Source organism: Cryptomeria japonica, chromosome 6 (assembly GCF_030272615.1).
Source record: "Cryptomeria japonica chromosome 6, Sugi_1.0, whole genome shotgun sequence".
Classification (NCBI taxonomy): domain Eukaryota; kingdom Viridiplantae; phylum Streptophyta; class Pinopsida; order Cupressales; family Cupressaceae; genus Cryptomeria; species Cryptomeria japonica.
This window is the reverse complement of record NC_081410.1, coordinates 163,116,266-163,131,731: the sequence shown is the minus strand read 5'-3', so window position 1 is coordinate 163,131,731 and position 15,466 is coordinate 163,116,266. Positions and strand designations below refer to the sequence as shown.

At 32.3% G+C, this 15,466-nt stretch overlaps 1 long non-coding RNA gene across 1 annotated transcript; it reads left to right on the top strand.

Moving 5' to 3' along the window:
• Positions 1–664: 664 nt before the first annotated feature.
• On the top strand, positions 665–8,603 carry LOC131033327 (uncharacterized). Its single transcript, XR_009103596.2, has 3 exons — positions 665–1,121; positions 5,395–5,478; positions 6,779–8,603. It is a non-coding gene; the product is annotated as an uncharacterized LOC131033327 (long non-coding RNA).
• Positions 8,604–15,466: the final 6,863 nt, after the last annotated feature.

The following is a 15,466-nucleotide window of genomic DNA, read 5'->3' as shown; positions in this document are numbered from 1 at the left end:
CCATGTTGAGCTTAACACCTATCAACCAAATTAAATTAATTAAGAATAGGGATGCATGGAATAAAGATTGATAAACTAAAGAATAACCTAGATTTTAGATAGGAATACTTAGTTGCTACAAACTAGATTTGTATTGAAGTGATTATTAATTAAGTTTCAACCAATTTTAGATTCACTCTTGAAATGACTTAAGCATGATTCCTCTAAAAAAAATATTTTTTAAAAAATTAAATGTAATATTTAACTTAGTTAAATTAAAATGTCATTTTATATAATTTAAAGAAAAGAAAAAACTTTATAATGAATTCAGACGTAAAATAACATTTAACTTGATTAAACCCTCTTACAATTTAAAAGATTCACAAATTTAAATAAGCCAAACAAATTCTTTCAGTTGATTTAACCAGATAGTATATTAGATGATTGCTAAATTAAATAAATTTAATAAACAATGAAAGAATTCCTACATACCTTGAATAAAAGTATGTAGATTGCAACACACGTCAAATTCATATAAGCACAATCATATAATTTTTTAAAGCAAAGTTTGATGTGTTTTTTTTGGAGTAAAATATTTTAAGATATGATACTCTATTTGCTTATTTATAATTAAATACAATTTACAGCCTAAACCTTTATTCAACCAAAAAAAACAAGAAAAAACACATCAAATTCTGCTTTCAAAATGCACATGCCTTCAAACAGGGAATGAGGGTTTTGTTCTCATCTCTCAACGGTACTCAAATCAGCCCTCAACGGTACTCAATCCATAACCTTGCGATGAGATCAGATCAACGATTGGCAGGGAATGGTGTAATGTTACCGTTGAAAAAAGCACCTGTCACCTCTTCTATATATGGGCAATTTATTCGAGAAACAGAGCAGATTGTTTCCTATTCTGTTCTTTTTGTTTGTTTTGTTTGTCTTTCGTTTCATGTTTATGGCATGGCCATGCCTCCTATGTTTTTCATTTTTCCTGTGCTTGGATTTTTCTTTTCTCAGTTTTCATGGTAGTTTGTATATTTCTTTTTTTCCTTGGATGGTGATTGGAGGAGGGCAACAATGAGGAGAAGTATACATCCTAGGGAGCGGCTGGTTGGAGTTACAGCGAAGAAAAGACTGTAAGTCGAGTATTTAAATTGCTTCTCATAGTTTTATCTTCTTTATATCCATAGAAGATTGGAAGGATTTATTAACTAATTCAATATTCAACTTGACTCTGTTTATTATGTTGTTTTGGGGTTCTTTACGTTTACTGGTCTGCTATTGAATGTTGTTATCCATTAGTGTGAATTACTGGTCTGGCATTGATATAGCTTGAAATGATCATTTTTACTTTGCTTAAAGATCCTATGGGTTTCAGTCTTCATTACTCTGTATATATAGGTGTCACTAAACCCTGTATATTTCATAGCCTCAAATTTGGTTTTCTAAACATTGGCTAACCAAATTTCATATTTGAGGAGGAAATTAAGAAGCTCGTCTTAAAATTAAGATTTCCATGTTTTCTATTTGACCTATGAATTGAAGTCTTCAAGTCTAGAATTATAAGTTTATTTATTATTAAAGTAAACATGTAGCACCAGATCGTTTTCATTGTTTATCTATTATTAAAGTAAACATGTAGTACCAGATCGTTTTCATTGTTTACTTGTCTTATAAATAAGGAGTGGAAGGTCATTTTCTTTGTTCAAGTAGCTAAAAAAATTATGTGTTTCATAGATTGCAGAGGGTCTTCATTGTTAGAGAGTTGTCCAGAGCGTACTCTTTGTACTAGTTTTGTTCTGCTTTATTCTACATTTTTGTGCTCTTTGTATTATTAGTTTATTATTGAATATTCTTATTCATTCATGCATGTTTTATCAAATAGTTACATAAGCATCTCAACACTATGAAATGTGCTTTCATTTCCGAATAATCCACCTCTTTTCACTATAAGAAATATATAATACTTCAAAGGAATCTATAATGTTTATTATAAAATGATTTTAGTCAGTCATATTGATGTACACCATCCATTATCTAGGTGAAGAACAAATTTATGAGAGAATTAGATAAATATGAATACTCGGGTGCTAAAGCCATGCAGACAACCAATGCCACATGAAACAGGGAATAACCGATAGGCAAAAGTGTTTTTGGCATGCCAAAGGCCGACTCTATAAAGCAAATGAAACCATTAAACTATTTTGCATTAAATCTTTTCCTTTGAACAATAACTGTAAATCAGGGTTCTTAGCTTGGTCGTGCTTCTTATATTCATGCCCAAAGTTGGTTTGTATTGAGATGATTCACTTGCTCATACTTCACCTTAAAAGCCTTGCTTGCATATATTTTTTAGTGTCAATTTAATGTAGGTTTAAGTATTCTTTTCTGTAGATTGTTGCAGGCATCCCGTAAATCTGAAAAGATTCAATAACAATGCTCATAAAATTATGAAATATGTGTTAGATTTTCCAGTCTTAAAAATCGTTTCTTTTTTTATTGATAAAAATTTGCCAAAAGAGAGCTAGAGTGTACAATCATTAGGGCAGAATACGCTTCATTTTGGAGCTGCTGTCACAGTTCAAGAGAACAGAGCACAGCCCATGGAATATCCACCAACAAACATAAACAATATCAACTGGATAACCAAGGCAAAAGTCAGAAAGTGAGCATGAAATTGTACAGTCTCATGAGAAGACAAAGCTGACATATATCTAAACTCTAAGAACATAGTAGGAAGATCTGACACGGCACGGAAGCCAGCATAGCCAAATTCTGAAGTGACCAACTTAACATAGTTTGTGGCAAACGAGAAATTGCATCATGAACAAATCAGACGTTGAGATACACTGTCACTGGAGTCTCTGCATAAACTATGTCAATCACTGTAACCAAACATGGAGATGTAATCCCTGCAAAATTGTCTTAAACATTGTAATCACTGTAACCTCTAAAAAAATAGTCTCCATCACTGTAACCACTGACATCAACCTGCAAGATCATCATCCTAAGGCTCTAGCAGAACTGTCACTAAATGGATCCAACTCATAACAGTCCCTCGGAGGCTCATTGATAAAGTCATCCTCATTTAGGGGTAGATACCTCATTCCCATCTCTGCTATCCAGGCCTTTGAGGGGGGTGGTTCAAATTGGTTTACGTGAATTAATGGATATTTTTCCATACATAGCAAATTTTTTAAATTGTTTGTGGTTAAAATTGTTTTTGTTAATCTTAGATTTTTTTGGACAATTTACACTCCTGCATGAAAGGTGATCCAATTTCACGTTGGTTTGGGTCTTTGTGCAAATCTGAGTTGTTGAGCGTATAAGGATCTAGCTAAAACTATGTATATATTTTTTCTTCTATTCTAAGCATGTTTACATTTAGAAAACCTTAGAATTACTATTCCAACCATGATTGCAAAAATCCTCCTTTGCAACAATTCAAAGCAATTTCTTTTACAATTCCAGTAGTTGTCCTTTATGGTCAATGTAGAGATTACAAATGGTCAGAATTTACTTATACAATTTGTTGGAACCATTTTATAAAACATCTGATGACTTGAATTCCAGGCCTTCCTAGCATTCTTTGCAATGGATTGTGATTAAACAACTTGTATTGACTGTATACATATGGCAGGCCTTCTATTTTCTTGCAATCTATTTCTTTTTATCTTGATAAGATTAAATTTTATATGATTAAAACTTGAGTCACTTCTTGATAGAGAGAATAGGTGTATGCCAACTAGAAAGATAATGAATAGTTATCTGTAGTAAAAAAAAAAAATAACACTTATGTCCCACAATATTTTGGGGATGAGGATGGTGAGATGGCAGGGGACCTGTTCGGTAGACTGAAGGCCATTGCTTGAGGATAGTGAGGAAAATATTATATATATTTTTTTGTCAAACCCACATTTTATCAGATCATGACCAAAACACCTGATTCTAAATACATATTGAAAAATTTGAAGTTAAAGACTGAAATTAAATTTGAAAAATAAAATCAAGAATTCAAACTATTGTTGTTAGTATTAACTACATCAATAATTATAAAACTGAATCATGATATATTATTTTTGTTGTACTACTACTCTCACCTCGTTCATGTTAAATTTTATTGTTGTTATATTGCTATACTGATATATTTATTGCTGTTGTAATAACACAGTAATTCTATACTGACTCTGAAGTTTGGCACTATGAGTTTAAAGTTGAAAAATGAAGTCAAGAATTCAAATTATTGTTGTTATTGTTTAATTGCTATAGAACTTACATCAGTAGTTATGAATCTGTATCGTTATACTATTATTGCTGTTATGCCACTGTCAGTGTTGTTGTCATGTATATTGATACAATTATTTGTTTTCTTTGTCTCTCAGTCTCTGTTTTTATTTTTTGTTCTTTTTCAGTCATTCTAATTTTTTTTGGCATGGCCATGCTCTTTTGTTTCATTTTGCTTAAAGATTCTATTTTAGATTCTTTATATATTATTTTTGTTGTACTACTACTCTCACCTCGTTCATGTTAAATTTTATTGTTGTTATATTGCTATACTGATATATTTATTGCTGTTGTAATAACACAGTAATTCTATACTGACTCTGAAGTTTGGCACAATGAGTTTAAAGTTGAAAAATGAAGTCAAGAATTCAAATTATTGTTGTTATTGTTTAATTGCTATAGAACTTACATCAGTAGTTATGAATCTGTATTGTTATACTATTATTGCTGTTATGCCACTGTCAGTGTTGTTGTCATGTATGTTGATACAATTATTTGTTTTCTTTGTCTCTCAGTCTCTGATTTTAATTTTTGTTCTTTTTCAGTCATTCTAATTTTTTTTGGCATGGCCATGCTCTTTTGTTTCATTTTGCTTAAAGGTTCTATTTTAGATTCTTTGTTGCATTTTTCTTTTGTATTCTAATTTTATGTTTTTTTTTTCTTTCCTTGTTAAGATTTTATTTAGTTTGACTCTACAAAGAAAACAAAATCTTCTGAAGATTTTGAAATTATCATTTCACTTTTCTTCATTTTGTTTAAAGATCCCATGGATATCAATCCTCATTATTCATAAGTTTCATTAAGGCCCTGAATTATTCATGAACTCACATTTGGCTTCCCACTAGGCACCCCCAAGTACTTGTGAACTCGCATGAGGTTTTATAAACTTTGGCTAACCAAATGTTATATTTGAGGAGAAAATTGAGAAGCTTGCTGCAAAATTAAGATTTCCTTGTTTCCTATTTGACCTATAAATTGAAGTCTTAAGTCTAAAACCATAAGTTTATCTATAATTAGAGTAAGCATGTAATAGTAGATCATTTTCTTTGTTTACTTGTCTGCATAATTAAAGAGTGAATGTAATTTGCTTTGTTTAGATAGCTGAAAACCATTTGTAATTTAAAGATTTGCAGGTTGAGCATCTAAACTAAATCATGACCAAATGTGGTTTTCAGAATAAAGATTGCAGAGTGAAGGTGCATATTGCAGGTTGAGCATCTAAACTGCACTTTGTAGTCATAGTTCTGTCTTTGGCTAACCAAATGTCATATTTGAAGAAAAAATTGAGAAGCTTGCTGCAAAATTCATATTTCCTTATTTCCTTTTTGACCTATAAATTGAAGTCTCAAGTCTAAAATCATTTTCTCTGTTTACTTGTCTGCATAAATAAGGAGTGAAAGCAATTTTCTTTGTCTAGATAACTTAAAACCATTTGTAATTTAAAGATTGCATAGAGAAGGTCCATATTGCAGGTTGAGCATCTAAAGGTTGAGCATCTAAACTGTACTTTGTATAGTTTTGTTTTGGCTAACCAAATGTCATATTTGAGGAGAGAAGCTCGCTGCAAAATTAAGATTTTATTATGCCCTATTTGACCTATAAATTGAAGTCTTAAAGTCTAAAATTACAAGTTTATCTATAATTAGAGTAAGCATTTTCTTTGTTTACTTGTCTGCATAAATAAGAAGTGAGTAATTTTCTTTGTAATTTAAAGATTGCAGAGTGAAGGTGCATATTTCAGATTGAACATGTAAACTGCACTTTGTAATCATAGTCTTGTCTTTGGCTAACCAATTTATAATTTAAAGATTGCAAAGTGACTCTAAATTGCACTTTGTAGTCATAGTTTGTCTTTACTTGAGTTCAATTTCCTTTTAGCATTTGTCTTTGGTCTTGGTCTATTGCATTCAGAAGTCTTCCAGAGCTTACTTGTGCACTAGTTTTGTTCTTCTTTATTATGTTTATGATCACATTGTGCATATACTTATTTGGGCTCTTTGTGTTTATTAGTTTATTATTGATTGTTCTTATTATGTTGATTTTTTTATTTTGAACAAACCACCTCATTTCATTCTAAGAAAGATACCAATGTTCAAAAGAATCTCTAATATTTCTTATAATTACAGTCACATGTGAAATCATTAATGTTTGGTCATGCTTCTTATATTTGTTTACCAGAGTTAATTTTTTTTTCCATAAATTTAGTTGCACATATTTGTTTTATTGCATTTTTGTTCCAAGTTGTGTCAACCTTTTATGTGAATTACTGTTTGATATTGTATTTTTGCAGGTACTAATTGCTTTATGTGTATGCTGCCCTTAGATTTTGTTTCATGCATTTGCTATTCTAGTTTTTTATATTGTTTATGGTTGAAATTAGTGTTGTTAATCTTAGGTTTTTGTGACACTTCACAAATTGTAAAAGGTGATCTGATTTCAGGTTGATTTGGGTCTTTTGTAAATCTGAATAGCTTGAGTTAATCAGCGTATGTTATTCATTTTCACACAGGCTATGGTATCTGATGTCAGGAGGCTATGGTATCTGATGTCAGGGCTTTTTTTTCAGCTTGCATGAATGCAAAATTTTGATTGGACATTTTACTTTCTTGAATGACTTAATATGCCTGCAAAATCTGTAATAGAGAGGCCTATCATTGTAACACTTACAGGCTGTAATCTCAGATTCCCCATATCTGACCTTAAAGTCTTTTGTCTTTGGTCTGAGGAATGGGCTTGAGTTGCACAAATACAACCCCTTGATAAGTGAGGCCTTAATCTTTGAGCTTTACCAAGATCTAGTTTTAAGCTGTCCCTGGTCCTTGGTGAAGGCCTCAAGAAAGACATCCCAGTCCTTTTCCTTTGCCCTCAGGTATGAATGATCTCAAGTAAGGGTTACACAAGCTTTTACTTTGTGTGTACAATACACACAAGTAAGAATAAGCCCGGATCAGCATACTTACCTTTAATGATGTGTACAAGTACACACAAGTAAGAATCAGCATACTTACCTTTAATGATGTGTATCCAATCTACTGATCTAAGAATTTATCCTATTTAACAACCTTGTAAATACCTTTTCTGGCATTATGGTTATAAATCCCAAATATGTCCTAAACGCATGAATGATTTGTATTTTCTTGTATACAAATTTAGGTATCTTGATATGTTTGTCCTCAAAAAGTGCTAAAAATCCTCAGTTTTGCATTTCAATTCGTGGCAACTTCTGATCTGATCATGCTGATAACAAATTTTAGGTATTATGGTATATTTGTCCTCGAAAACTGCTAAAAATCTTCAGTTTTTGCATGTCGTTCAAAATTATGGTACATGAATCCAATTAGTAATTCAGGACTGCATTTTATCAAATACGGACATAATATATGTTGTAAGAAAGCTCTGAAAGCACATTTTCTAATGGTTCAACTCCTTGTGCTGTGAATGAGCTTTGGACTTAATGTTAACCAGACTTTTTCTAATTAAACATTTCATTGTCTGGTGAAATTAAAGAAACAAAAAATCAAGCTCCATTAATAGATTATGCAGGGAGGAGTAAGGAGAAAAGGTTATGGGCTACAAATCAAATGTACATCGAGTGTTGCTTGCAATGTAACCTGGTCGTATAGCCTAGTTGGAGGTTGCTTAGAGCTATTAGCTCAAACTCAACATTATTTGTTCGTATGTCTTCTGCAAATATTGAGAATGTGGCCTTTGAATATGTAGTGCATGTGCAAGATTGTTTTTTAACATTTGTGTGTCAAGTGCTTCCAATTAAAGAAAATTGTCAAGTGCTTCCAATAAAACAAATTGAAGTTTTTGCAGGAAATAAAACTGAAATGAACTACTACGATGATTCTGCAAGAAAGTACGTGTGCAAGATGTTTTTAACATGGACATAAAGTTGTTTTAAATTTTTAAAATTAGAAATGTATGTGTTTATGACCATTTCTTTGTATTGCAATTGAGGGAGTTAACAAGAGGTTCAAATATTGCTGCAACCAACAACCATAAAAATCACACATTAAAGTATGAATAAAAATGGTAACTTGTGTGATGGACAAATTGCTTCTTTTTTTATATTTCAATGTCCTGATTTTTTTATGCTTTGAGATGTATATAAGGGTAATTGTTGTGTACAAAATTGACCTAAGCACAAAGCAAGTTGAGATGTATATAAGGTATTTGCTAGATCATCCCCTAGTCCTTCAAATGCACGTACTTGATGTATGTTGTGGAGCTGGCAATTGCTCCCATTCAGCCCTTTGGTCCTTTAGATGCATGTACTCACATTTTTCAAATCCATGGTGTATTAGATTTATATGCTATTAATTTTTTCATATTACATCATTTCAAGCGTTAATTTTATGGTTATATATTTAATATTGTATTGGGTGTGTCAATGGACTCAAATGTGCATGGTGGTTGTGTGTGGCTTGTTGCTACATGTAAGGAATTCATTTCTTATGTGTAGATTGCAAGTTCTTAATTGATTTTTTTTTTTTTTCTCAAATCTCTAGAATATATTTTAGATTGTAATTCTTGAGGAATTTTTAAATGAGAGATAGTTTTGGATTTGCATACATGATTTTAAGCATGATTAGATTTAGAGATAGTCTATAGTTCCTAACTTGTTATTATCTATAGTTGTGGATTTATGTCATTTTATATTTGAGGATGTTTCGAGTCTAATATTTGTGCCATAAAAAGAATCTTCTAATACGTGTGTTTTATTGTTTGAATCTACATGTTTTATTGGTTCCAAGTTGCATTGTTTTTGAGATTTTTAAGTTTTATTTCATAGTTTATTTTTGCTTCAAATTTAGGTTTGTGGGCATGATTCTATCACCCTTGTTGTAAATATTTAGAAATATACAAGTTCAATACCAAAAGTTTTAAAATTCAATCTCCATCCAAATCAATTAAAGGATGAGCTACAAGTCTTGGACAATTTTAACATGGAAAATTTGAAACATATATGCAAATATGAAATTAAGTTTCCTTAATATGGTAACCATGCTTAGATCCTTCTTCTTTATGATGATAAAAATCAGCCTTCGTATCATGCTTATTAACAATACTTTATGTGAACTTATAACAATAATAAATCTTGCATAACATCACCATAAGATTGCAACAATGAGATGCAAATCAGCAACATAAGAGCATCACGTAATACATGAGTTATGTGGAGAAACATTGAGACACAAATCAGCAACATAAGAGCATCCACTTCCATTTTCCTCTTTGCCTCCAACATGATAACACCTATCTACTTGTGAACAACCTCCTTATGCCTCAACTCTACATTCAACTGTTCCTCCTTAATTCTACATGCAAGGAGTCATTTATACATAATGACAAAAGCTCCAAAAGCACCAAAAAAGGCTTCCAAAGAAGGAATTCCATTCCAAACATCCCCAACCTTTGGATTGCCACCATAGAATGCAAAAAGACATCGATTTTGGCTCCAATACTTTCACTCCAACTTGGGCATCCAAACATTAAATTCAATAAGGGATGAAATACCAAGAGACACCTATTGCATCTTCCAAGAACCCACTTGGAGAAGCCCACAAGTCACTCATTTGTCTATTTCCCATGTCATTACCTATCCCATTCTAGGGATCGACGTGGTAGGACAAACAATATAAATAATTGTGTCTACAATCCACCTTTATTGCCACTAGTGGAACACATCATCCCTTATGAGAATGTATTACAAACAATAGTGAGAATAAATATTAATAATTATTTTTCCACACCTTAAGTGAGTGCCTTAGGACACTTTCTAAGAATGTTGGAACCATGCAATAGGATTTACAAGGTAGATGACTCCTTAATGCCAACATTCTCTCACTTGACATCATACATTGTAAACACACCCATGAGAATCACAAACAAGGGAAAAGCATCCCTTAGCCAAACACATACCATCATAAACACTATCAAGTAAAAACTCCCCACATCCTCCAATATGCCACCTACGAAAGAAAAATGAGCATGTTGTGAATCATGTTGATTGTCACTAGATTTTGCATCAATCTTTACATGAACACAAGTATCAAATTCAAATGATAACAAAAGCTTTGAGTAGCTACCTTACTCATTCCACCTAGAATAACAACCACAAAAAAATGCAACTCATCCAAGCATACCTTAAACCCGAGTATACCAACATAGATAGACTTCATGCCATCAACATATCAACTCTAAAATGACCACAAGTATCAAATTCAAACATACCAACGCATAATTTACCACAAACAAGGCCAACTAACAAAGTTAGCATTAATGCCAAAATAATTCAAACATTTGAGTCATCCCACGATAATCAAATGGGTGATCAAGCCACATAATTGCATAACTCGTAGATCCTAATCCACTGAAATATGCAAACTTATCATAACATTAGTAATCAACAAACCAAGATAGCATAGAGGATAACCAGATGTATATCTAGAAGACCCATTGCATGAGTAATGTCAAATTTTAAACAAAATCAAAGCATATCGAATTTATCTATATAGTACTTCATGGGGAAGATGTGGCTAACTCCTTGATTATATACGATGAAGAAAGCATACATTGATATGCAAATTTTGCAACCAAATATGTTGCAATACCTCTCTCACCACTAGTCTCCATAACTCTCCCAATTTCTTCACACTCAACCGAGTAATGTCGAATTTCAAACAAAATCAAAGCATATCGAATTTATCTATATAGTACTTAATGGGGAGGATGTGGCTAACTCCTTGATAATATACTATGAAGAAAGCATACATTGATATGCAAATTTTGCAACCAAATATGTTGCAATACCTCTCTTACCACTAGTCTCCATAACTCTCCCAATTTCTTCACACTCAACTGAGTATTACAAATATCCAAAACGAAAAACAAGACCAAAGAAGAGAACTGGTAAATCAAACCATATACTTCTTCCACACTATCATGTACCAAGATGTGGTGTAATGTTAGATCTCCTTCACCATTCCCAAACTAAAATGATATCAACATATAACATTCAAATCAAATCAAATATGTTAGCAATAGATGTAAACTTCTCATATCAAAGGTAGTTCAAATACATAAACCATTCCCAAAACAAAGAGAAAAGTTACAAAGACATAAACCATTTCCTATACCTCTCCAAATAAGTCCTTAGAACTAGATCCATAGCTCAAGACCAACAAAAAGGAAAACAATAAAGATTCATAAAACCATGCATCTTTTTCTCAACAAGTCCTCGAAATTGTTATTTTCAAGACTAACTCACATGAGAAGACAAGCTATAAAATAAAGAACACATCTAATAATCAAGGGATAACTACCTCTTAGATCATTCACATGTCAAATAGACCAAGAGTTGTATACAATATTGTCATGAGCACACAAAACCAACAATAAAAGCTTACAATAAATGGCAATCTTCTCTTTAGGTCCATAATGGATTCACACCCATAACCTGTAAGAAGTATGATTGTCGTTGCACCAAAAGATTGTCTTGTTAATGCTTGATACAACCACTAGACTAATAGAATCCACATGAGGTGGTTAAGCCATGTCACAAACCCGAGCATTGTGCTGCACAACACAAGGAGACTAAGGGTGCACACCTTGCAACAATCCCCTCTAGCACAAGCGAGGGGGTTTGAACCTATGACCCATGCTCGAATACCACTAGGTAGAAGTACGATTGTCGTCGTTGCACCAAAAGATCGACTTGTTAATGCCCAATACAACCACTAGACTGATAGAATCCACAATATGTGGTTAAGTCATGTCACAAACTCAAGCACTACACTACACAATACAAGGAGACCAAGGGTGCACACCTTGCAACATAACCAAGTGTAGGCTCCTCAATATTTTTGTTGAAATCCTCATGAAAGAGTAACCATCTCAACACATGATCATGTAAACATGCAATCTCTAGTCTCCATAAGCATCCACCAATTACTCCATTCCAACTTCAAATGCAACCCTGTAAAATCATGAAACTCTACTAAATGATTAATACTCAAAACCAAAGAGAACTAATAAGATCATTGTTGAAATCATATTTATAGAATTAGGAACATATCACAACATCATGATTTAACATCTCCTCCAAGGAGATCATATGCTCCAAAGAACATATCATAAACTGACACCTCACCAAAGACTCAAAAGTCGTCTATGGAAAACTAATATGATACCATCTCCAATCACAAACCATCCATCATTGAATGATGAATCTATCTCATTGCCAAAGCTCCCATTGATCCATGTAAGCAAGCTCTCTAGGAATTACAATAACCATCTTCTAGCTAAAGATCATCTGTGGCCCTAGCATGATCAAAGAACTCAACACCAAGAGCTCCCAAAGGGAAGAGTCAACCATAATCTCCAAACTAATAACATAAACTATAGCACGTCCTTTGTCAACAAAACCAAAGATGTCAAACTCTCACTACAATATAAAGACAAAATCCAAGAGTTCCATATGACTACAACAACCATTGCAAAAGATCATCTATCTTCTAATCACAAATTATTTATAGAGATTTACACATTGCAATAACTTAGAACCAAAATTTTGAAACAAAATATAGAACACATTTTTTAAGTACATAAAGTTCCACTAAAAGTGAGCAAAGCTTCCCATGCACCATAAACTACTGCTAAGATTGAAATGAAATTTTTTATCAAGTACTCCCAAAGAATCTTTTTTCCAATTGCAATCAACATACCAATATAATATTATGATTAACAATAAGGTCTGCCAAAAAAATCTACATAAAGTAATTTACAAGATTTACACAAATGCAACATCTCAAAGGAGAAATTTATAACCAATGCTCCAATCTTGTTGAAAAAGAGTGAAGCCCAAATTAGCATCATATAGAACTGTAGTCACATAAATCTGTCCACTTAATTAAATGAATACTTAGTATTTATTTAATTATTTAACCATCAATTAATAATTAATTAAATTAATATTTAATTAATTCATCTTAACCCTCTTCTCCTATTAATTAAATAAATTATTCAATTTATTTGATTTAATTCACTTAACCAAATTCAGACTATTAATTAAATAAATAAATCATATTTATTTAATTAAATATTCTCTCATATTTAAATAAATTAATATTTATTTAAATCCCCCAAAATCCCACCTCTCACATTTAAATAAATTAACATTTATTTAAATCACCTTTATCCTCTACCCACTTGTATTTTCCTACAAAAGCAAGTTGCACAACTATTTTAAATAAATTATTTATTTAAAATCCTATTTATCCTCACCCACTTGAAACCTTTAATGGTTTCCCTTAAAGTATTCAAACTTGATGGCTTTAAAGTCTTCAAACTTGATGGCTTCCTTCTATAGTCTTCTTAAAACTTTAATGGTTTTCCTTAAAGTCTTCAAGCCTTTAATGGTTTCCCTCAAAGTCTTCAAGCATTTTAATGCTTTATCTTCATTTTTCTCATTTAAATAAATTAATATTTATTTGAATATTTATCCAAATGCAAATTACACCATTTAATTGAAATAAATGATTTTATTTTAATTGAAAATACCAAAATTTCTCCCACTTGCATTTTCCTACAAAATCCACTTGCATGCCTAAACCCCTTCTAGAATTTTCTAATCACTTCTAAATAACCTAACCCCTTCTCTAAACTTTGTCACATTCCTAAGCAAAAGGGAAGTCACTTCTCAAACCCTCAAAGTCTTTGATAACCATTAAAGGCTTTCAACCTTCAACCACTAAATGGCTCAAAGTCTTTGATAACCATTGAAGGCTTTCAACCTTCAACCACTTAATCCCCAAAATCTCCAATAACCATTAATGGTTACCTCAAACCCTCCCACATGGTTAAAACATTTGTTTTGACTCAACCTCTACCCAACCCAAAGGTCTCATCAGGCCATTAATGCTTTGACCATGATTATCTCTTAAACATTTGCACAAAGGTTTATCCTTGAATTAACTCTTGATCCAATGGGTAATCTTAATTTGGACTTGACCCTTAGCCTCTAGATAACCATGAGGTCTTCTCAGGTGTTTAATGCCTCCAACCTCTTCTCTCAACCCAATTCTATATTGACACTTGTCACCATTTTATTGGTGCCAATTGTGCACATGGATCTCCAACTTTCAAACTTGGCCCTTGATTAAACCATTCAATCTTAACCCTTCATTTCCTCATTTCTTCTATAAATAGAACCCTTCTCCTCAAGCAAAAGAGAAGCATTTAGAGTATTGTTGTTATACTGGCATTAGCATAGAGCTTTCTCATAGCATCACTATCTACACTTGCATAGCATTTGCTTATCATATTCAACTATCTTGAATCTCCATATGGCATCCATGGCTAGTGCTAAAAGCTGAGAGCTACACTCATTTGGGACTTGGAGAGGAGAGGAACAAGGGAGGAGCAACTATGAGCATCTTGATTAGCTATTTTATTCTATGTTTATATGCTTTCTATTTCATGCTTAATATCTCTCTTGATATGCCTGTTTAGGATAATCTTTTGTTGCTAACACTAACGTTTGTTTCTTGTGCTCTTGTGTGTGTTGCCATCAAACAGATTTTCTAATCCTTTTTGCAGAGCATCAAGAACAAATATGATTATGCCTTAACACGTGGATTTCCAAGACTCAAACATCAGGATCAATGATAGACCTAATTTTCAAAACTAACCCACATAGGTGTAACCATAGATCAATAAGAATATTCCAAGTAACCATGCAAACTTGTAATTGTCTTCATTCATAACACCCTGAATACAGTCTTATCATAGATCTAGACACACAACAAATTTTAGTTAACATGTAAAACCTGCAAAATTATATTTGTAAATTTGAAATCCACTTAAATGTTTAGACATTCATATCAAACATGTCACTGGAATAATGGAACAAAAACATATTTACAAGCCAATAGCTGAAAATGAGAGAAAAAATCAATCCAATAGGAAAACCAATTTGTCCAACAGCTTAAAACATATGAAACATATCAGATCCACAACTCAAAAAGAGTCCATGGGATTATCTTCTAGTGCTTTCTTGTAACCAATGGCTCAAATCATGAACCCAACATAAGAACTTCATTTTGTAGTCTAAATAGACAATGATTTTCCATGTGACCAAGATGTCAAAAGTAACCAACTAACACAAACACCTTCTCACTACAAATGACCA